The sequence below is a fragment of the Vicugna pacos genome, chromosome 32 (assembly GCF_048564905.1).
Source record: "Vicugna pacos chromosome 32, VicPac4, whole genome shotgun sequence".
Classification (NCBI taxonomy): domain Eukaryota; kingdom Metazoa; phylum Chordata; class Mammalia; order Artiodactyla; family Camelidae; genus Vicugna; species Vicugna pacos.
In genome coordinates, this window is record NC_133018.1 from 20,316,093 (window position 1) to 20,337,833 (window position 21,741).

The following is a 21,741-nucleotide window of genomic DNA, read 5'->3' on the forward strand; positions in this document are numbered from 1 at the left end:
GGGTGAGGGTGTGGAGAGTGGACCAAGCTCCGAGCGGGGCAGGGGGCGTGGTGCGTCACAGGACAGGCTGGGGAGACCGTGCCTGCAAAAGAACTCACTGCAGAGAAGTCTTAATCAGAGAGCTTTTGGTCGAAAGAAAGAAAATGCACTTGAAATGGCTTAAGTGAAGAGGGGGTTTCTGAGGAGGCTGCCACGGCGTCCGAGGTGGTTCTAGGCTGAGGCCCACTTGTGTCCGCAGAGTCGGCAGGAGTCAGTGGAGCTGCTCTCTCTGCCTTTGTCCTGAGTCACTGTCCCTGCCCGTTTACTTTACAGACCCAGACTTCCCACTTCCCATTCTCGGCTCTCAGGGAGGAGAATCTGGTTGGTCCAGCTCAGCTGATTGGGCTCACTGTTGCAGGGCCCGCAGGAGCAGATTCAGCTAGTGTGTGCCTAGCCTGGCGGCCGGGCCAGGCCGTGGGTGCGGAGGAGGGTACACAGGAGAGGGCCGTACCCTGGCAGCAGAGGAGGGCGGTCCAAGGACTGGGAGGGGCAGTAGTTTTACACGGTTCAGAGCTGCGATGAAGGAATAAGGAGTGAAACTAGATTTGGCAAGTTGAAGTCATTTGCACAGCTAACCCAAATTAGAAGAATTGCAGGATGGGTAACCAGTGGCTGTGGTAGATACTCATTTGTACAGAAGTTGGGAGAAGAGACATTTTTAAAAAAATGAAATTTACCTTTGGAGTTGCATCAGAAAAATTCAGAATTTAATTTTTAAAAAGCAGTAATTTGTATTGTTTTCTAACAGTAAAGCATGTCTCCGCCTTTATTCTAACTCTAGAATATGTGGTGTCTTGTGCCACCTGATACAAGAAATTCAGTAAAGCTGTTCTAGAGCTCATTTATGTTTCATACCCTGCAAATTCATGAAATAATCATTGCTTATTTCCACATCTTATTTTGCTGCGCCTTCCATGGCATCGTGACAGATCTTGTGAGGAAGCCCTTCTTACAGCCAGAGCAAACCTCTGTCCCAAAGATGATATATCCCGCCCCTTAGGTAAATGGTAAAACAGGTCATAAGAATAATCTAACCCCTTTTCTTCGGAGTAAAGCCCATTACGTCTGTCTGGCTTTCAGAGTTGTTTTTAGACGTGCATTTCAAACGTGTAGGATTTAAGACTGTTTCACTGATTCAAAGTATTTGGCATCAGCCAGCAAACATCAGTCAGATTTTCAGTTAACTAGTGTTCAGTAACTTACTACCGTATCTGTATATTATTGTAAGATTAGGACTTTGTAATAAGCCCCCAAAACTCACAACTAGAATCAGAGAACCTGAAAAAAGCAGGTTGTACAAATCGTCATGGTTCTTAGCAGCTAGTTAGCGGTAGTGACCCACTGTGAAGTGCGGCTCAAGTTACAATGCCTTAGTGTAAGTATCTATAAAGTTTCCTGAGCAAGTGCTTGAGTGCCCTCTGGAGGCATTATAAACAGCTAAAACAAATTCCTTAAGAAGTTTTATTTAACAGCCAGAGTTGAGAACCAGTGGACTAGATAGTTGAGCTGGTGGGGATGTAAATGGGGAGCAGAGAAGAGCCAGGATGGAACCCTTGGGAATGCTAGTATCCAGGGAAGAGCAGGCGTCTCCACGCAGGCTGAGAATAAGGGTTCATGCAGCCAGAGTAGAACACGGAGGCCGTGGAGTCACAAGAGGGAGTGTCATGCAGGGTAAAGGATGATAAGGGCCTTTGGGCTTGGCCAAGAGGAACTTCAGTATTGCAGCGGTGGTTTGAGGAATGATTGGGAAATGAGGCGATGGAAAGTAGAAAAATAAGTCTTAAGAAGCCTGGACGGGGAAACGGAGAGAGAGAATATGTGGCAGCTAGAGAAGGCATAGGATTAAATGCTGGTTTCCTTAGGATAGAAGAGACTTCGCGTAGGTTTAAATGCTGAGAGGAGGAAACGAGCAGAGAGGAAAAGAAGTGGAAAGATGTGTAGGGTGGGGAGGGGGAGAGAGCTGGCTTTTAAGTTCCTGGCCTTTTATAGGGACTTAGAATATGGCAAATTAATGATTTTCAGTTTATTTTAGGATGATAAGGAAATATTCCTGTTACGAGAGAGTATGGAATTGTCATCATGGAAATGGTCCTCATTCAAGCCAAGCAGATAGGTAGTTGAGCTTTAAAAAAAAAAAAAGGGAGTCAGAACATACCTTTAGCGGACACTTGTGTTTGGGAAGTAGGAGTAAAAGAAATGGCCAGTGCCCTCGGCACAGCCTGAGGGGAGGTGAGAAAATTCAGGGAACTGGGGACCGAGCAGACTTGTATGAACTAGAGTCGGAGTGAAACATGGGCAATGGCCTTGAGATTTGATGAGGAGGAAGGAATCATGACTTGGAGAGCAGTTTTGCAGAAGTGGCGTCGCAGTGGGTGGGAGCGTGGGAGAGGGCTGGGCGTGTTAGTGGTAGAAACAGCAGGTGTAGGGGTTCGCGGGACTGCCCGGCAATGAAAGTGGGTCAGACGCGTTGGCTGTGGCTGGAACCGACGGAGAGTTTGTCCGTGCTTACCGAGTCAGAGTCCTCAACAGCAGCGACCACAGAAAAGAATTGTATTTGGTCTTTTGCTTTTATAGGTATAAGATTTAAATTCCTTATAACTTCTGTGCTACGTTCTCTATTTTTCTGAGATTGGAAATCTGGCCAAATGGAAAAGAATGTATAGGTCTATTCACGACATTCAAGGGGGCTCTTGCACAAGGAAAGAGAGGGGAGAAGTGGCCAATTTTTGATTTATTGTTCTAACAGATGTCCTTTAAATCTACAGGACCACTTGCAGTCATGAATAACATTTTTTTCTTTCTGGTAAAACTAATAGGATGGCTAATAGATGTTGTGTGGCGTAATTTTTGTAAAATAATTTTCATTAAGAAAAGAGAATAGACTCCTGATATCAGGAGTGCTAAAATACTATGTTTAAATTTGGGAGGTGGGCTTGATCTCTGCCTTCATACTGGTTAGCTTGAGTGGTAAGGCAGAATCTTTAAAGTGTGAACTTTAATATGGCAGACGGTGGGGCAGGCGAGCTTCAGCTTGCGCCCAGGCGTGTCCGCTCCCGCGAGCCTGGAGTGGAGGCCTTAGAAGGCCTCGGCATTCTTATCTCTGGCGGCCTTTATGGTCTCACACATCAGGCATATTAAAAAGCACACCCATATCCCATAGGAGATTAGCTTATACAAACTGAGTTAAGCTTCAGTTGACTAGTTTTAGAAATTAAACACTTATTAACTTGATTTTATGATTTTCCTTTTGTATTTTACACCCAGTAAACATTTTTTTCATATTTCAAACATTTTCATAGGCCCTTGAGATGCCTATAAGCCCTAAGGCCTGCGCCGAGGGCGCCTGGGGGCGAGACGCCCCTGTTCCCTGGGACGTCTGGGCACGTCTGTCTGAGGCGAACTTGCCAGGAATCTATATCTGTTGGAGGCACTGAGCTGCCCTCTGGGAAAACTTCATCCTCCGGGAGCTGAAGTAACTGTTTTAGTTAGCACTTTTTGTTGCAAGGAGCAGAAATCCATTCCATTTTAGGAAATGGGATATGGTGTAAGGATGCGCCTGGACCAGAAAGCCGTTGTTAACTAAGGCAGCTCAGAGACAGGCCAGTCTTTCACACCGACAGTGAGGACTCCAGGCAGCTCTTCTGTCTTTGCCTTGTTCCTCTTGCTGACACCTGGTTTACTGTTTTTCCCTGCCCCGTCTTTCCTTTAGCTACCTTACTTAGAGGTTTCCACTTCCTCATGATTGTCGTCTGCTGTGACTGCTCATGACCTCTCCAGTTCTTGCACATCGTAAGCTTTCAGCTTCATGCCTCATGGCTAATCACCTCATTCTCAGTGGTGTTTAGATCCCTGAGAGAGGGAGATTTGGAACATGACTTTGTTGCAGCTTTTACTATTGTTCCAGGCCCAGAGCAGAGATCACTGTTAAGCTCTGGGCTCAGGTGTCTACACTCGGCCTAAGACACTGCGGTGAGGTGAGATGGAGCAGTCACGTGGCCCTCAGCAGCTGGGCCCACCCTGAAAGCTGAGGCGGCTCCTGTTGGTAGGATTTGCAGGCTAGCAGGATGTGTAGTTCAGTCAGGAAGAAAAAACCTGGCTCACTGTCAAAACCACTTGAAATTCCTACCCTTTAAAGTATATCCTATTAACAGCCATCATTCTAAGTCAACCCTTTGTTCTCACAGAGAAACTAAAATCCTCAAATATATTGAAAGCATTTTCACTTTTCCCTGTTCTCCCTGTTTCATTCTGTCCCAGACATTGCAGGTCACTCAAGGCCATCTGTAGGGCCCCATTTCTTCTGGTGGTGACTCCGGCTGAGATGGTGGATCTCCTCCAGATAGCTGCAGCGGAGCTGGGCGGTTCCAGCCTCTTGTAATCCGCACATCTCCTCTCCCTCAACGTTCTGGGGGGCTCTACGTATAGTAACTCAGCACCATCTCCAGATTCCCCAGATTTAGAACAACTGAACATCCCATGTAAACATGAACACCGCGGCAGTTTGATACCTAACTCCCTTAATATGTCATCAGAGTTCGCAAAGAAAAGTGGTATTCCTCAAGTGTAAAAGTAGATCTTGAAATCTATACCGAAACTGCTCTTAGCAGTTCTAGAATATAGCAGAGGGAGAAGAGGTAGGTGGAATAAATAAAATAATAATGATAGCTAATCTTTGTTGAGCCCTTAACATTTTCTGGGCACTGTTTTAAATACTTGTCATGCATTACCTTATTTAATCCTTAAACTACCTTATAAGGCCGCCTTACAAGGTCAGGTGCCTTTATTGTCTCTATTAACCTCATTCTTAACCTCGTAGGTGGAGGTTGCACAGCTAGTGTGTAGTAAGACCAGGATGTGAACCCGTTCAACCTGCCTCTAGTCTCTGCACCCTCTCAGCTGGCAAATAAGGGCCCAAAACAGTACTGATTGTAGACTCTCTAGGATTCCAGCCAGTCCTAGTCAGTTATCTGGTATCCAGTGCCTGTGAACCTGGAGCTCAGTTCCCATCAAGGGGATCGTTGTGATACTAAGATTCCTGTATCTTGGGGTGAAGTTGTGAGACTTGTCAGGGTTTCGCATCGTCTGGCCCTACGTGCCTTGAATTCCATATTTTTATATAAATCCTAAATATAAGTGGGTCTACCTGTCTCCTAGCTGGGACCCCAAATTTGTAATAGTCAGTCCTTGGAAGACTTTGTGATCCTCAATTCTCCATAATACAAACCTTCTCCTTCTCTCTCTGCATGTATCTAACCCAGCAGGATCCTAAGGCTTTTGTTGCCCTTCAGCCACTGTGGGCCCTGCCTCTGCCTCTTCTTCTGCAATGTCTTGGGGGTTTTGGCTTCTGTCACTTGGTAAGTGTTCCCCGTGTTTCACCATGTTTCCTAGATGGAGAATCCCCCTCAACTATTTCTAAGCCGAAACTGTCTCTGGGTTGTTTTTTTTTTTCCTAAGCATGTTCCCTTTGGGGCTCAGGAAGAAAATCTCTCTACCTCATGGTTCTTTTTAAACTCTGACCTGTATGTGGCTTTGCGCTCTCTAGGCCTTAGAGAACCTTAGCTCTGAAGACAGCAGAGGCGCCTCAGTCCCATTTGGAGCGCCTCTTTGTACCTCTGCGGTAGGAGTTTCTTACTGTCTTGTAAGCCAGTGGCCATTGAAGCTTCTCCCTGCCTGTCCCATTTTCCTCTGCTACCTGGAAGGCCTTCTGGACCAGAACCCGGCTTCTTGGACTTACGCCCTCCTTTTTCTTTCCCGTTGTTCCTATCTTCACTGAGATATCAAAACCTGTTTTTAAACTGAGTTTGTTACTCTGTACGTTTCTGATGTTTTTTCCCCCCAACAACAGCTTCCTTGTTAAATGTGAGTTCCTGAAAGTCTCCTTACCTGAGGACTGTGGTGTTACTATCAGTCTCTGTGCAAACTTGATCCTGAGAGCTGCCATGTTTCTGGCACAAGCATTTTTTTTCTTCTCTTTTTTTTTTTTTTTTTTGAGCCTTTGGATTTGGGATCATTTTGAAATATATTTTTTCCCTTCTTCAGCTCAATTCAAAAAGGCAACATATATCTTCTGTAGGACAGCTATTTATTTCCCTTTATCTGGTCATTGCTGAAATCCAGGATATTCCAGTTGAACATGCAGTCTAGATCGCTGTCTTTGACACTCATGATAAAAATTGACGTTCTTTCCACACGTAGCTGGGAAGCAGGAGAAGGGCCCTGTCTCAGTAGCTGTTGGCCTGGGGGCAAGTGGCTTCTTGTCTTTCCCCCTCACTGCCAGAGGTTGAGTTCTCAGCTCTAGGCCTCTCCCTCCCCTGAGTTCATTTCCCCATCGCACGAGAACTGATGCGGTGAGATAAAGGACGTTTCGGTGGCCTCTGTCCTGGGGGTCTAGTTCCTGTGCCCAGTTAGAAGGTGCAGCCCATGGGGAGGTGTGGTCTCTTTCCTCTTCCTGACCCTGTGTGGCCAGAGTGGTGAACCTGGGGCTGCTCCTGGTTAGTTCTCTCTTTTCCCTCTTTTCCGTGTGCTGGAGTGATTTCCAGGTGACTGTCCTCTTTGGAAACCCGGGGCAAGTATTTGCCTTGGCATGGCTGCAAATGAATCATCTTTCTGTCTTCTCTGTCTGTTTCTGGCTCCATTCTGTCCGGTGCTGATTGTGTCCCCTCAGCCAGCCTTCTTTATTATGGGTCTAAGATATAGGTCTTGTATTTTATGAATTCTGCCCATGGTACTGTGGTCTCAGGCTCAAGGTTACCAGCAGGAGAGAGAAAAGGAGTTCTCTGTGTGATCTAGCCCGGCTTGTGGGATGCTCTGTCAGGAATGGGATTGATTCACTAGCCTAGCTAACGATGAAGTGTTCATATGTGTGTGTTTCCAGCTCAGTGCTGTGCGCAGTTTCACCTAGAGTACCTGGAAGTGAGGAGTGTCTGCTGAGGCCGCTGGCCGGATTTGATAGTAGTCCTGAATAGCATACGTTGCCCAGAATAACTCTGCTCACCCTCCAGTACTGGTGCTACCAGGTCAAAAGCCTGACGGTGAAGTTCTGCACTGTCTGTTGTAACCATTCCCTGGCCCTTTTTGAGACTGGGGTGGTGATGCATTTCTGTCCACGCTAATCCTGAATTATGACCGCCAGATCTTACCCAGTTTTAGAATTATGGTTCTCTCTGTATGATTCTTTGGCTGTAAGAAGTCAGCTGCTCTTGTACTTTGTGCTTCCTGAGTGAGCTTGCTCCACAAGTCTGTCTCTCTCATGCATGCTTATTTTAAGTGCCAAACAGGTTATGAGTTGTGACCTAGGTATAAAAATAGCCAGAATCTGAGATGTTTAAAGTGATCAAATTCATAGAATGTAAGGGGGGATTGCTCAGTGGGTACAAAGTTTGAGTTCTGCAAGGTGAAAACATTCTGGAGATGTTTCATAATAATGTGAACAGAGCACTGCTGAGCTATACACTGAAAAATGGTTATGATGGTGCATTTTATGTTTCTGACCACAATTGAAAAAGCATTAAAAAACAATCCCCACATCTCTAACTTTTGGCCCTGCCAGCTGCTGTGATACTCCCCACCCCAGCGTCGCTGGTGCCGTAGCCTTCCGCCCGGGGCCCCCTTTCCCTTCCTTTAGCTAGCCAGGCTGGCCCCGGGCGACCTTCAGGCATTTCTTCTGCTTCTCCCTGAGGGTTTCCTTTGCAGTCCTTTGTCTCCCAGGCCTGAATGTGGATTTTGTCCCTTTAGGACTTACTACTCCAACAGTGCGAGGAGGAAGCAAGTTCAGTAGACAAGAGTCATTCCCACTGCGCGTCAGAGCTCATCTGACCTAAGCCTGCTGTGCTCAGGCTCCCACGCCTGCCCCTGCCCCGCTCTCGCTTGCCTGGCCCACTTGTGAGAGCCTGGTCCCTTGAGGAAGACAGAGCCAGTGGAATCAGCCAAAGGGAGGGGGCGGGGAAAGGCAGGTTATGCAGGGAAGGGTGCAGTGTCTCATGTTCTGTTGTACTTAAAGTGCACTGGCTCTCTGAGTGTCCTGATTATGTCCTGAAAAGATTCTGTTTTCAGCCCCCTCATCAGTGCTCCTCCTTCCTGGGGACAGAATGAGCCTGAGGCCTTTGAGCCCCGTGCTGCGAGTCTGGGCGGGCATCTGCGTGACTGACAGGACGTCTTACCATCCGTCTCGTGGCTGAGTGAACTGAGGCTGAGAGGGAACGACCTGTGGCCGCACAGCTGTGTGGTGTCCGGTCAAGGACTTGAACTTAGGACTTCTTATTGCAAGCCCAGTGTTCTACCCACCAGATTATTATGATTCTTAATGTAGGTGAATGTTACTAGAATATTTACTAGATGGATAAGATAAACTTGGGCCTCATTCACGGCACTCACGTAGGACCATCGCTGATGCAAGTCACATTCCATCCCATTACTCGGGCGTTTCCGTGTACAGTGTCCAAGAGCAGGAGAAGGGTAGCTGTGGCGTCCAGAGTGTGAACAGTCCTGTGACTAGGGGTCAAGAGGGGAAGACTGCTGGGTGGAGCGGGGGCGCAGGAGGCAGACACCAGGGTGTGAGGGCAGCGTTTGAGCAGACGCAGAGCCCTGATTACAGGGACGCAACTCCTCGGGTCTCGGGAAGCCTCTGCCTGTGAGATGATGTTCTTGGCAAGTGAATGAATGTGTCATGCACTAATTAAAATAAGGAAAATCAGGAAACACATTTTTTTGGCTTCAGCTATGCTGTGGGCTGTCTGATAAGTCCTTTCACATTTATTATCTTCTTTAATTATCACAGCAAAGCATTGTAGACATTATTATCCATATTTTTACAGATTGGTCTGAGGTCAGCCAGGGTCACACAACAAGTCGCAGAGCCGAGGCCCCTGCCCTGCTGTGTCATCCCATAGGCCATTTCCGTGGGAGGACTGGCTGGAGGGAGGCTGGGTGTACACCTGCGTCATCCTTTGTTACTTGAGTAACATGCACTTGTCCTTCTCAGACTCAGAAGAGAACTTGGCATTACTCCCTCCATGCTTTTTGCTGCTCTCCTCTGGACCTAATTTCATAGCCTTTAAGGTAATTTCTAGTTAAAGAAAAATCAGGCATGGCTTTTTTGGTCTTTTATCTCTTCTCCATTAGGAGTCATTAGGCCAAGTCACACAAAGAGCAGTTACCCGGAGACAAAATGAAAGCAGCTCAGCAGCTCTCTCCCCTACAGCTTGTTAAAACCCACAGCCCAGATCCTTAGCCACTGAACTTTGTTAGGGGAGAGGTCAGGCAACCTAGTGGACGAGAGGAGGGACCAGGTGGCCTCCCTGGAAGACGCTGGGTGAGTGGCTGAAGGCGCCGTCGCCAGGGGCTCTCTTCTAGCTCTTGGGAGTCGCACTGCACTGGAGTGTTTTCTAGCCAGCTGGCGGCAGGGGAGCAGAGAGGAAGGTGTCAAAAGTGGCATGAAATCCACTCTTGTCATTGACGTTTTCCTTAATGACATAAGACCTCACTCCGGAAAGGGGAAGAGCAGTCCCGGGCTGACGTCCTGAGTTAGCTGGAGAATCCTGCTCACAGTCAGAACTCCCTTTGACCAACCTAAAAAGCTGATCTCAGTACCCTCAGGGAAATTGTCCCTGCAAATTACTGGGGCAAATGATTATCAGTAGTACATTCAGGAAGTGCTGCCCGCTGCTTGAGCGCCAGGTCGGGGAGCACTGGGATACGGGTTCGGCACGTTGCCAAGAGGCTGCACCAGTGGCCCCCAGTGGCCAGTGACTGATGGACTCTCAGGAGTCCTGCTTCGAGGTCGTTCTGGCTTCCAGAAGCACTTGGTGCTCCAGTGGCCAGGTACAGCCGTGCCTGAGGGCCTGGACGGGCCCCTGGGTGGATGGAAGCCTGGGCTGTGTTCTGAGGCTGGCGTTCTAGTGCAGAGGGGTTTGGCCACAGAGGTTTGGACCCAGGAGAGAGAGATGCACGCTTGAGGCACTGTAAGTGCAAGTCCCTTGTCAGGTTTGACAGCGTCCGGCTTCCGTTACCGAAGTTGGCCCGGGAAGAAGAGGAAGCCTGCGTTCACCTCTCTGAGTGAGAATCACAGGAATGGTGGATGGGCCTTTGGGGGTTGTCGGCGAGGGCAGGTGAAGAAGTGGGGATGTGGACAAGCTGGAGGCCGTCGTGGCTGCTTTAGCGTGGTGGGGGGAGCCACGTGGGTCCCTCAGAGGCTTCTGACAGTCAGCCACCAAGGTGAGCGCTCTGGGACCTTACAAGGTGGGGCTTCCCTGTGACCTGTTACCATCGAGGCCGCCCCGGGCACATGCAGAGGGACTGTAATGAGGAAAAGCCGCCCTGGTGTCTTGAAGAGTGAGGTCCTGGAAAAGTGTGGGAAATAGGAAGGGCCTGGCTGGGACATGAGCCTGCCCTGGGCGGCCAGAATGGGTGTCTTCCAGGCCGCTCGTATCTTCTGTTCCAGGACCAATGGTGATGGTTAGAAGCAAATTAGAATGGCTTTGACACTCCACAGTCAGGATCAATGAGTTACAAGCGACTGCTGTAATTAAGTTATTCTGAGACAGACAGCTGAGCAGAGATGAAGTGGGCCAGGCCTACGGAGCTTGGGCACCTTGGTCTTCCTGTACCTTGTTGTGTGAAGCTTCGATTAGAGTTTTCTGAAGGTGTAGTCAGATTAGTGAGGGAGGCAGACACTGCCTTGCTGTGTGCCCAGGTCCCTGAGGCACGTGGGAGTGCTGGCCTTGAACTTTCTGGCCCTGTTCCTTGGCAACATGCAGACACCAGGGACCTAAACAGCCTTTCCATTTATTTTTTGTTGCCAAGGCCTGTAGAAAAGGGGACCTTGGAGTGAGTGGTCCTGCTGCCAAATGAGCATCTGATTGAGTTGATTTCTGGGGCTTCTTGATGGTCTGTCAGGAGGAGGAGCTCTTAGCCGGGCTGGGAACAAGTTCATGTTCCCTCCCTGTGCACAGGGGCATCCGCTGCGTCCAGCGGGACAGTGTGAGGCAGACTTGCATGGCTGTGGACCAGAAATCAGGGTCTTGCAAGAATGTGTTAGTGGACTGCTGCCTAATGGGATAATTTCTGAATCCTTTGTGAAATGTCTCTGGGTAGAGAGTTATTTCTTATGGTGTTCATCTAACATACAAAACTCGACTTTGGAATTATTTTGGAGGATTGGGGGGGCATTTTTCTTACATCCAGAATAATGATGGCTGGTGATGGAAATGACCAACTATAAGTAAGTTCATCCTACAGTTTGTTCCCATACTTTCAGCTTTTAAAAAAAGTTGGTTTAAGATGGAATCACAGTCCCTTTATGGTCTTTAGATACTTTTACTCTTTAAAAAGTGTAAGTTAGGACCTCAAAGAGCTTTCTGTTTATATGGGTTACGGGCATCAATCCTTATGATAGAAATGAGGACTAAAGTAGAAATACTTACTAATTTATTTAAAAATAATGGTGAACCCATTACACATGAACACAAATCATAATGAAAAACAGCTATTTTCTAAAACAAAAGACATTTAGTGGGAAGACTGGCAATATTTACATTTTGGCAAATGTCTTTAAATACACGAGGCTTAAGTAAAAGACGTCTGCTTCTGTGTTCAGAGTCTTGCAGTGCGTTGTTTTGGTTGAAGTAGATGAAGACATCTGGCCTCCCAGAAAACGGAGCTGGAAGGGGGTTGTAGTCGCCTTTTCAGATACCCGTGAGTTCACTTGTGCCACGACCCCAGAATTCGCCGAGTGGTAGGCTCCTACGGGTTAGTTGAATCGTGCCATCTGAAATCCTGTCGGTGAACTTCTTGTACTTGCAGTGCTGGGGCATGTTAAAGCCACCGGTCTCTGTTGCACTTTGGTTAGGTCTTCTACCCGCAGTGATTTATCACCTCACCCATCGGTTGCTTGGACAACGTTGGTTCACTGAGTTTGCAGATCCTGCAGATTTTCACACGTTTCATTATATGTAACATCAAAACAATTCGTGGATGTCAGTATCACTGTCCGTCTCGTCAGAAAAGTCTCCAAGTGTCGGGAGGCTGTAGAGCTCATGATGGCAGACAGAGTCTTCCAGAATCCCAGTTGTCACTTGAAAGCACAGGCTTGACTGTTGGCAGCAAATACCATCAGTTTCCTGTCATCTGAGATGTCTGCCAGGTACCCAAGCCTGCGTAACTTGAGTGTCAGTCACTCAAGTAAAAATGATGTTCTGTCAAAAAGAAGAGGCTAGTTGAGCTTGCAGCTTATTTACACAAGTGCTCGTCCTTGAGGCAGCTGTTGCATTTGGGGGGGGGGTGACCTGCTATGCTTCCCATTTTAACACAGAGTCTGATAAATACACATAAAAATAGATTTCTGTGTATTTGATATCAATGTAATACATAAGAAACAATATATTTAGCATAAATGTAATAAATATAAATATGACAACATAATAAAAGGCTCTAGATTTAATAAAATAAGTGATTTTTTATTGTTTCTTCAAGGATATTCTTCAGTGAAACTTTTTTGTAACTGTGAGTGCATGGAGGCAAAGACGTTGACTCCTGGTATCATTTGGTGCCCCAGTCGGGGTTTTGTGGGAGGAGCCTAAGGAGTCGGCAGCCTTACCAGCCAGCACCTCTGCTCCTCCATGCAAGTGTCAGCATGGTGCAGAAAGCAAACACCACCTTAGTTTATTTTGAAAATCATTTTGATCTTGTTTTATAAGGGTTTTGGAATCCCCATGAATCTTCAGATTAGGTTTTGAGAACCGCTGGTCTGGGAGAGTACCTGGAAAGAACTAAGCTTATTTATTCTAGAGGTTGGACAAGGAGTTCAGTATCCCATGCTCACAAGTTAGGCTCTTTGCTTTTTGTTTTTGCAGGAGACTCAGCTTGTGGCTGTTGGGCTGATTTCAGCCTGCTGGTCTTTTATTTGTAGGAATGAATGCCTTTAAGGGTCCACTAGTCCCTGATGTCTTAAACCAGACAAGTGCACACGCTGTTATTCCCTGCCCGACTCCTGAAGGCGTCTCACTTCACACCCCGTGCTGGAGCATGGTTTTAAGATGAAGCAGGCCGAGTGTCAGGCTCTTGGCTTAGCGTGTTGTATGAGGAGCCTTAAGCCTGGAGCGAGGGAGAAGTGGGGAGGACGTGGTGGGTAAACAGGTTTCAGAGCACACCTTTACAGGTTCTGTGCATGGGAGAAAGGATGGCAGGGACAGAGGCAAAGGAAGAAGGAGAGAGATGATACCACTTCAAACCCAGCTTCTTCTGAGCCAGGAAGCTGGCTAAAAGAGCAGTTTCTTAGGGAAAAGAATTTCTTTTCCATTCTGTAGCCAATATTTATTCTTTGCATTTTCCCCAACTCAAAAAAAGGTGTAAATAAAACCTGAAACCATTTAATAGGCCACCTACCTGGGTTGTTCATTATCTCAAAAACACTGTGTGCAGCCTGTGAGACCAGCACCACATTATGTGTGAGTGACTCGGTGGTGAGCAAAAAGGGCCCACTTCCTGCCTTCATGGAGCATGTGTCTACGTGGACATCGGTCAGCAGAGGTTATTACCACAAATGGTGAGAAGCATGTTGAGAGGAAGGATCTAGATCAGAGGGTCCTCACCTCATTGATTCAGGAATTGCTTCACCTGGGAGTGTAACTGGAGTGATGAGGAATGTCTGTTGTGGCGACGGCGCAGGCGGAAGTGCACTACTTGCGTAGGGACCCGAGGGGGTAGGTAGTACAGGCCATTTTACAGACGGGCAGCTGGCGTTCAGGTAGGCGTGGGGTTTGAGCAGCGATCTGTGGGCCCGCTGAGGGTTTAAACAGTGCGTTACACTGCCGAGCCCTGTCCTCTGCTGAGGGAGTTACATGCAGGGTGTTTTTGTTTACTTATTTTTATAGTTTACAAACAAAGAAATTTTCACATGAGGTATGAGACACAATCAGGCTCTTGCCAAGAAACACACTTACCCACACAGACTTTGCTGTGTGGTCGAGCTCAGGTTAGAATCCCCTGGGGATCTGGGTAAAATGCAGTTTCTGATTGAGTAGGTCTGGTGGGGCCTGAGGTTTTGCATGCCTGACCAGCTCCCAGGTGAGGGAGATAAATACTGGCCTGTGGATCACTTTTTCTTTTTCCTTTTCTTTCTCTTTCATTGGAGTGTAGTCATGTGGATCACTTTTTGAAATCAAGGTTTCAGAGCCAGCTTTCCTTTTCCACACGCCCTTAACACGTGGGGTGAATGCTAATCCCAGTTCCTTCAAGCCTTGGAGAGGGAGAGCTGGTGTGGGTGAGCATTGGCGGGGGCTGTTTAAAATCCCTGTCAGTTAGGGTTGCTTGGTAACCAGCAGCAGAGAAGGGCTGTGGCCAGCGGAAGGTCAGAAGGAGTCACAGGACCGGAGGGAAGGAGGAGGAGCCCGAGGGGGTCGGCGTGGTGGGAGCTGCTTGGACGTCTGCTCTGGGGGCTGTCGCTGAGCGAGTGGAGGCACTCAACTCCTGTGTCATTGAGGGGGTCTCTCTTCTCACTCTTCAGGGCACCAGGAGAGTCTGATGGGCTGAGCGTAGGTCTGCTCCTTACCCCTGACTGCTGGGGAGTGAGCAGAGATGTGGGGACTTCACTGGGGAGCATAGGGCACCCTGGTTTACTGGCCCATCAGTGATGCGTAGGGAGGGAGAGGTGACCCCCAAACAGGACTTGAGCGTGTAGAGGAAAGGGAACGGAAGCTGGGAGGCGGTGGGACGGCCGCCGTGCCCCGCAGGCTCCGCGGCCACCCTCCCGTGGACAGGTGTGTCCTGACACGCGGCGGCAGGCAGGTCAGGGAAGGAACGGAGGGAGTGTTTATGGAGCCTGGGCTTTGTACGTGGCCTCGTTTCACTTTCATAACAGCCCTGAGAGGCAGAGGTGTAAGTGTCATTTTCCTTTTGCATTTGAGGAGATTGATCTCAGGCTTCCACGACCTGCTTAAAGTCACACTGTTAGTAAGCAGCAGCGAGGCACAGTGTGTGTTTCACAGGATGACAGGGTAGATGGGAGCTGCTGCTGCTCATGAGAGGCGGCTGGGAGTCGGCCGAGCGCTGGGAGGAGGGGGAGCTGGGGAGGACGTGGACACAGAGCTGGGGCCGTGGAGATTCAGGCTTTTGGAGATAGCACGCTCTCAGGAACAGGCTGTTGGAGTGATGGTAGGTTTCCACAAGCTCTGGTGTGTGTAGGGGAACAATGGAATCTTTTCTTTTTGGGATACTTTCTGGCAGTGGGGACTTCTGTGTGAGGCTGGAGCTTTTTCATACTCTCCGACTGGAGGGGATGTAGTCTTAAGACTTCTCTAGCAGGTGGTTCTTTGACGGAGTTTATGATGTTTAGGGAGATGCTGGAATCACGGCTGCTATGGAAAGGGAAGTGGCAGGGATGAGTGAATGGAGTTCCATGTGCATACGATGTGGCACCCAGCCGGTTCCAGGCTGTGATGACAGGCAGGCTTTGTCTTGGTCCTGCAGGGACGAGCCACATCCCCTCACCGGCCAGGCTCTGACCGGAGATTCCTGAGGCCCGTGGCTACAGCAGAAGCCACGCATCAGAAAGAAAGCCTCCCCGACTAAACTTTATGTCATTTCCAGATGGAACTTTCTTTGCCATTGCTGCCCACTCCCCTTTGATTTCAAACCTTAGAGTTTTCTTCTCAGGAAGTGTCCTTTCCTGTCATACACAAAACCATATTTGGTGGGGCTAAGAGAGGTGCAGAGCCCCGCCTAATTCTGTCTGCGGGCTGAACGTTCACCTCCCAGGGTTTGTCATCCTGGTTATCTCTTGGCACTGCCGTTCCCGAGGCCCAGACCGTCTGCCCTCCTACCTGTCACAGCAACTTGGTTTATCCTCTTGGTTCCAGTTTAAAAGTGGAGTCTGCCAGGAGTGTTCCTTGCCATGCCTGGTTAGGGTGCCTCCCGCTCATGCAGCCGTGTCCCCAGATGCCTGCTCTACCGCAGCACCACTCACGTGATGCTGGACCTGTCTCCCCACCTCCTAGACTGTCGACCTAGTGAATACAGAAGCCCCGTCTGTTTGGTTCATCATAGGGTCCTCTAGAGCTTAGCCCGCCGCCTGACAGCACGGGGTGCTGGGTGTCCGTGGAACGTATGCCTGTGCGCGTGCGCGTGCTGACCCTGCGTCTTCGGTCAGTTTCCAGGCCTGTGGCATCAGTAACACCGTTCTTCTGGCCTGCTTCTGGGCGGGCTGGATTCTCTAGGGATCACTTATGTATCACACGCTAAGCAGTGTGAGTGAACCAACATGTGTCAGGGCAGCTTGGAACACGGATCTTCCTATAAGACACTTCCCAGTAATTAAGGGACCTAGGTTTGGAGTCTTTATATTTCGTAGTGACAGTCTAGTGCATCACCGTCTGAGCCAAGGCACTTTGATTGTCTCTGAGAACCTTCTCCAGGCCCCGTGACACAGTTGCCCGCTCTGCATAGGTGGGGAAGACAAATCACGTGGCCATTCAACGCATTGCACTTGGGGGTGGGGGTTTTTGGTCGAGGCTGGAAGCATAGACCTGTCTTCTTCCCTATTCTTTTTCACTTTCATCTTTTCCAGAAAGTGTGCCCACATCCCTTTGAGTGACAAAACTATAAACCACGTGTTCTGACAGACCTGGTTCTGGATGGAAAGTTAGTTTGATCTCTGTTGACTTAGATTTAACTGACATATTAAAGAGTCTGTTACTTAGAGCGGGATTATCTGTACTTAATGCTTTACAGGAAGCCCCAGAACCGTAACACTGTGGGAAGGCCTGCAATGTTTTATGTTTCTTACATTAAGAGCAGTTGTTATTTTCTCAAAAATAAGAAAAGCGGTCATTTTCAGTTGACTTTTATGACAAGTAATTGTGTAGTTCTTTTCAAATGACTAGGTTTTCTGAGCCAGCAGTCCAAAATTCAGATAATATATTAAGATAAAAAGACAACCTCAGCTGAGACATCTGGAGACGATGGTGCAGGATCACGGACATGTCGTCCGTTGTGGGAGGAGGGAAGCAGGGGTGGGCGTGGCAGTGTCTGGGGTGTGGTGGGTACCGCGGGGTTCTGTGCAGCTCTGCTCACTCCTGAGGACTTTCTCTAGTGACCTCCTACTGGGGGTGAGGGGGAGGCACGGGGTCAGGCAGAGTGGAGGTGGGGAAGGGAGGAAGGAGGCACTCAGGCTTTCCTGGCGGCCTGGAAGTTCAGGTTGAAGTGGGGACCACGAAAACCTTGGCCGTTTTACGGTTTTCTCTGTCAGCAGGCAAAGGCTGACACTTGGGTTAGAGTAATGACTTCTTCCAGGTGGATGGCCCCTTGTCCTTTGAGCATTCCCATTTGGCAGAACCTCAGTCCTGCAGGAGCACAGCCGTCTGCCTTCCCCACGCTGCAGCTGGGGACAAAACTGGGGTCACCCTCACCCATTTTTCTTTCCTGAATTTTTCCTTGAAGAATAACATACAGGCAGATTGACACATCACAGGGGTACAGCTTGATGAATGTTAATAGCTGTGAAAGAGACACACCTGTGTGGACCAGTGCCCAGCTTCAGAAACCACGTGACCAGGACCCCCAAAACCCTCCTTCATGCCCCTTCCAGTCTTGGCGCCTCTGTCTGTAAGAGTGTAAATTAGTTTTGCCTTTTTTTTGACGTCATATAAATGGAACCATACAGCATGTTCCCTTGTGTTGGCATCTTTCAGACTCAGTTCGTTAAGTGCTGGATTTCCACAGGCCTAGTCCCGCGTTCTCTTTGCTTCTCTCCCGGGGTGACCTCGTGCCCTCGCCCTTCAGCTGCCATCTCAGTGTGCCTGGCTCAGATCTGTACCTCAGAAAGGCCTGACGTCTCCTCTGAGCACCAGTTCCTCTTGTCAGCTGGTGTCCTTGGCATCTGCTTTTGGATGTCACAGACGTCTGAAATGGAAATCACGGTCTTAATCCCCAAACCTTGGTGTTTCCCAGAGTTTCCTGCCTGAACGACTCCATGTCCATCCAGTTATTCAAACAGAAAACCTCGGTGCCGTCCTCGGCATGTCCTTCTCTCTCCCGTTGTATTTAGCCCAGCAGCAAGTCCGAGATTGTTCTCTCCTAAAGCTGCCTTCAAACCGTTCCTTTCTTCTCGCCACCACCACCGCTCTAGTCTAGGTTGCCGTCCTTCCTGACCCAGCCCGCTAAGGCAACCCCTGACCTGCTTACCCAGGACTCCTGCTCTCTGCCCACGTGTTACCTGTGCTTCAGCTCCATTCTTCTACTAAAAATGCGAGCCTGCCCTTCCCACTCAAAAACAAAAACTAGCCGCTTCAGTGGCTTCCGTTGCTCTTAGGACAAAGAACCTTCACTCCTGTGCTGACCTCTCCACCCTCATCCTTCTCAGGGCTCCTCGGGGCTCCCTATTCTCCAGCCTCCCTGGCCCTTTTCGCTCCGCGTACCCACCTGGCTGCCTCTCTCCACAGGTCGCACGTCTCCTTTCACCCTCCTCCACAACATGGGCCTGCCTCTCGCTTTTCACAGCGGTCCTCCCTGGCCCCCGACTCAGTCAGCCCCCACTTCCATGCCAGCCGTAGGCCCCCAGACCATCACCCAGGGCGGCCTCGTAGCACTTCCCGTAGTCTGGTTCTGCGTTCCTTTGTGGACCACTTTGAATGTCTGCGTCCCCGCTAGACTGTAACTTCCATGGGGAAGGGACGAGATACATGTCTCCCCACGGCTGAGGGCACCGAGGCTGACGCAGACACTCGATAAACCCTTGTTGCTTGGATAACCTGCAGAAGACGAGATGAAGGAGTTTTAGGTACTCACCGAGTTCAGTCGTTCTCTGCAGTTCCTGCTGGTGGAGGAGCTTACACTCAGGAAGCAGGGAGAGGCAACAACACGCAAGGAAGCATGAACATAAACATGCAGAATGATTCTGGCCGTCGGCGGTGCATCGTGTGCAGTGCGGCCGGGGGGTCGCTGGGGGTGTTGAGGGGAAACACGCCTGGCGAGTTTGCAGACTAGAGAGGAGAGGAGTGGGGGGTGTGCAAGAGAGTGTAGTGGGGGGAATTGGGTGGAGCCCGCGGCCAGTGCATGTCCAGCCTGGGCCCAGGTGAAAGGAGTGTGCGTTTTAAAGAGCGAAGGGAAGTTTAAGCAGGGGAGTGGCGTTCTTTTATTTTTGTTTTCAGGAAGTTGAGTTGACTGCTTGTGGGGTTGGGTTGTGGAGGAGCAGGAATGAAGCAGAGAGATGGCCATGACCAGGGTGGTTGCCGTGGCAGCAGATAGACAGATGCGGGCCAGGTGGGGGTATCTGGCGGAGAGGAGGCAGCATTTGCTGATGGTTTGGATAAGTGCGGGTGGAGGGGGTAGGAAGTAAGGCCAGCTCATCTGGAGGGTGTTGGTGCTGTTTAGTGAGATGGGGAAGAATGAGGACAGAGCAGCTGGAGCTGGGATGTGGGTTTGGAAATGTTTATGGCACCTGTAGCAGAAACTGCAGCCGTCTGGGGCCGGAGGTGAAACTTGGGAGCCAACATCAGGGTGGTATTTTAGGCCATGCAAGGGGGTGAGGTTACTTGGAGAGGGGTATAGACTTGGAAAAGAAGGGGGTCCCCAACCGGAGCCCTGGAGCACCCCAACATTTAGAAATGGAGCTGAGGAGGAGGAGCCTCCAGTAGAAGAACTGAGTGGCTGTCAAGGTGGGAGGACAGCTGGCGAGGGGGCACCAGGCAAGCCACGTGGAGAAAGTGCGCCGCAGGGTCACACAAACGAGGGCAGTGCCCACGGGCCACGATGGCCGGGGAGAGTGAGGAGGTCGCCATCGGGCTGCTCGTCTTTTCTGAATAAATTGTCTTGGCAGGTTTGGGGCCACAAGTGAGGGAGGTGGAGGGAATATAGGAGATGTGGGGAGGAAGGAGGGGGATGAAGTAGTAACCGAGAATACTGGGAGAGTGTGTGTGCTGAAGACTTTGAGGAGAATTCGTGGTGGGCCTGGTGCCCACCTGAGCTGTGTGATCCTGAATTCAGTCAAGCCTGGCTCACTCAGCTGCTTGGGTGCCTGCGTGGACAGTGCACACCTGGGTTTAAATAAGTTCGTGTGTTGCTAGAATAGCTTGACCAAGAAAGAGACGAGAGTGTAACAGCAAAACAAGAGAGAAGTTGTCACGATGGACGGACGAGGGGCGCGGGACGACGGGGCAGGTGGTAAGGTCAGTGGCTGGGAGGCTGCAGCCAATCAGCTTAGCTGCAAGGGGAGGAGGCGTGAGGTGGTCCAAAAATGGCTTGCTTGACCAGACTTCGGAGATGGTGGCACAGTTGTTGGTCATGACCAAGCCCAGGTGTGACCATGCGAGTGGTGGTGGGCCAGGAGAGTGGCCCGGAGAAGAGTGAAGGGCAGGCCGAGGAGTCTGAGCCAGGCAAGGAGGCAAGGACCGACCGCGTCTCACTAGTGCAGCAAAAGAAGGTCAGAAGGAGGCTGGAGGTCCTGTGGGAGCAGAGAGAGGGTTCAGCTGGATTAATGGAGTCAGAAAGCTGGAAGAACAGGACGTTTTGGTCAAAGGGTAGTTTCACTGAAGATACATGAATTGCTGACCAGCTCCTTGCGGTGCGGCTGGTGACGGGCCGGGCGTGCGCGGTGCAGTGGTGCCGGTGGAGCTGGGCCTCGTTTGGCCCTGTGACTTGGAGTGCTGCTGTGTAGCGTTCTTTCAGCTCAGGATCTTCGTTACAGGGCTCTTGTGAGCAAAGACTTACTGGTTCTCTTTCCTTTTGTTATGGAGAATTTCAGATTAACTCAAAGGAAGAAACAAAAATGTGCCCCCACCTTGTGAAAGTTTCTGGTTCGCGTGAGACGCCAGTTTATTACTGGTGTTAGGTTTTGTGGATGATTCCAGGTCCTGTGGTTGTTAGCAGTCTTGCAGTAATGTGAGCACAGCATTTCAGAAAGGAAATAATTCCACAACACAAACGTCTATCCTTGAGTTTCCAAAGCACGCTCCCTCGCATGGTGACTGACTGGTGGCGTCACCTCGATTGCAGACAAGGGAAACGGATGCGGAATCGTGTCGGGTGACGTGCTTGCCTGTTGCTCCCTGAGTGGGAACTCCCTGAGGTCCTGAGTGATCGCCCCTAAGTGGGACTATGTGTTTAACTCCCTTCCATTCCCGCTCTGTTGTTGGTTCAACTTTGCTCCTGCCACACCTGCCCTCCGTCTTCCATTCCCTGGCCTTTCCCAAGGCATCACTGTCCTGTGCCCACATCAGGCCTTCCCTTCCCAGCCCCCACCCCAGGCCTGTTGTCCGGTGTCCTTGTGGGACAGTGACTCCGTGTGACCTGCTCACCTACTCCTCTCTTCCCCAGCCGCTGCCCTGTGGAGATTGGGTCCTTCCATTTTGAGTTACTGGTTTGCAACCATTGGGTCATTTTAATAATAAAATCCATGAAAAGCTAGTTGACCTTTTTTTTCCTATGCAGAATCGTACTTTGGGGACAGCTGTGTGAAAGAGTCATGTGTAAAGGCGTCTACCGAAGTATGTTTTGTAATCCCATTTCAGAACCCACCGTCCTCCCTCCCGAGCACAGCGTCGTGAGCTTCTTCCCGGGGCAGAGGCACTGTTACCTTCAAGTTCTTCTGCAGCAGATTCAGGCTGAAGTTTGGAGAGGAAATCTGTGTCCCCACTCTTGTACCTTCCTCTTGACTTTTGTCCCCCTGCAGGTCTGACCGGCGTGGGCTTCTCTCCCCACAAGCATAACTGCCTG

General features: G+C 49.8%; 1 protein-coding gene across 7 annotated transcripts in view; it reads left to right on the forward strand.

The window, feature by feature from the left end:
- The window catches only part of ZNF664 (zinc finger protein 664), a 39,042-nt gene that overhangs the window by 9,492 nt on the left and 7,809 nt on the right, over positions 1 to 21,741 (forward strand). Inside the window, exon 1 of one of the 7 annotated variants that reach the window (XM_015243770.3) lies at positions 5,324 to 5,393. The exons of the other annotated variants lie outside the window; for them this stretch is intronic. The gene's annotated coding sequence lies outside the window, so the exon portion shown is untranslated. Of the gene's footprint in view, positions 1 to 5,323; positions 5,394 to 21,741 lie in introns of those variants that run through there. 7 annotated transcript variants of the gene reach the window in all.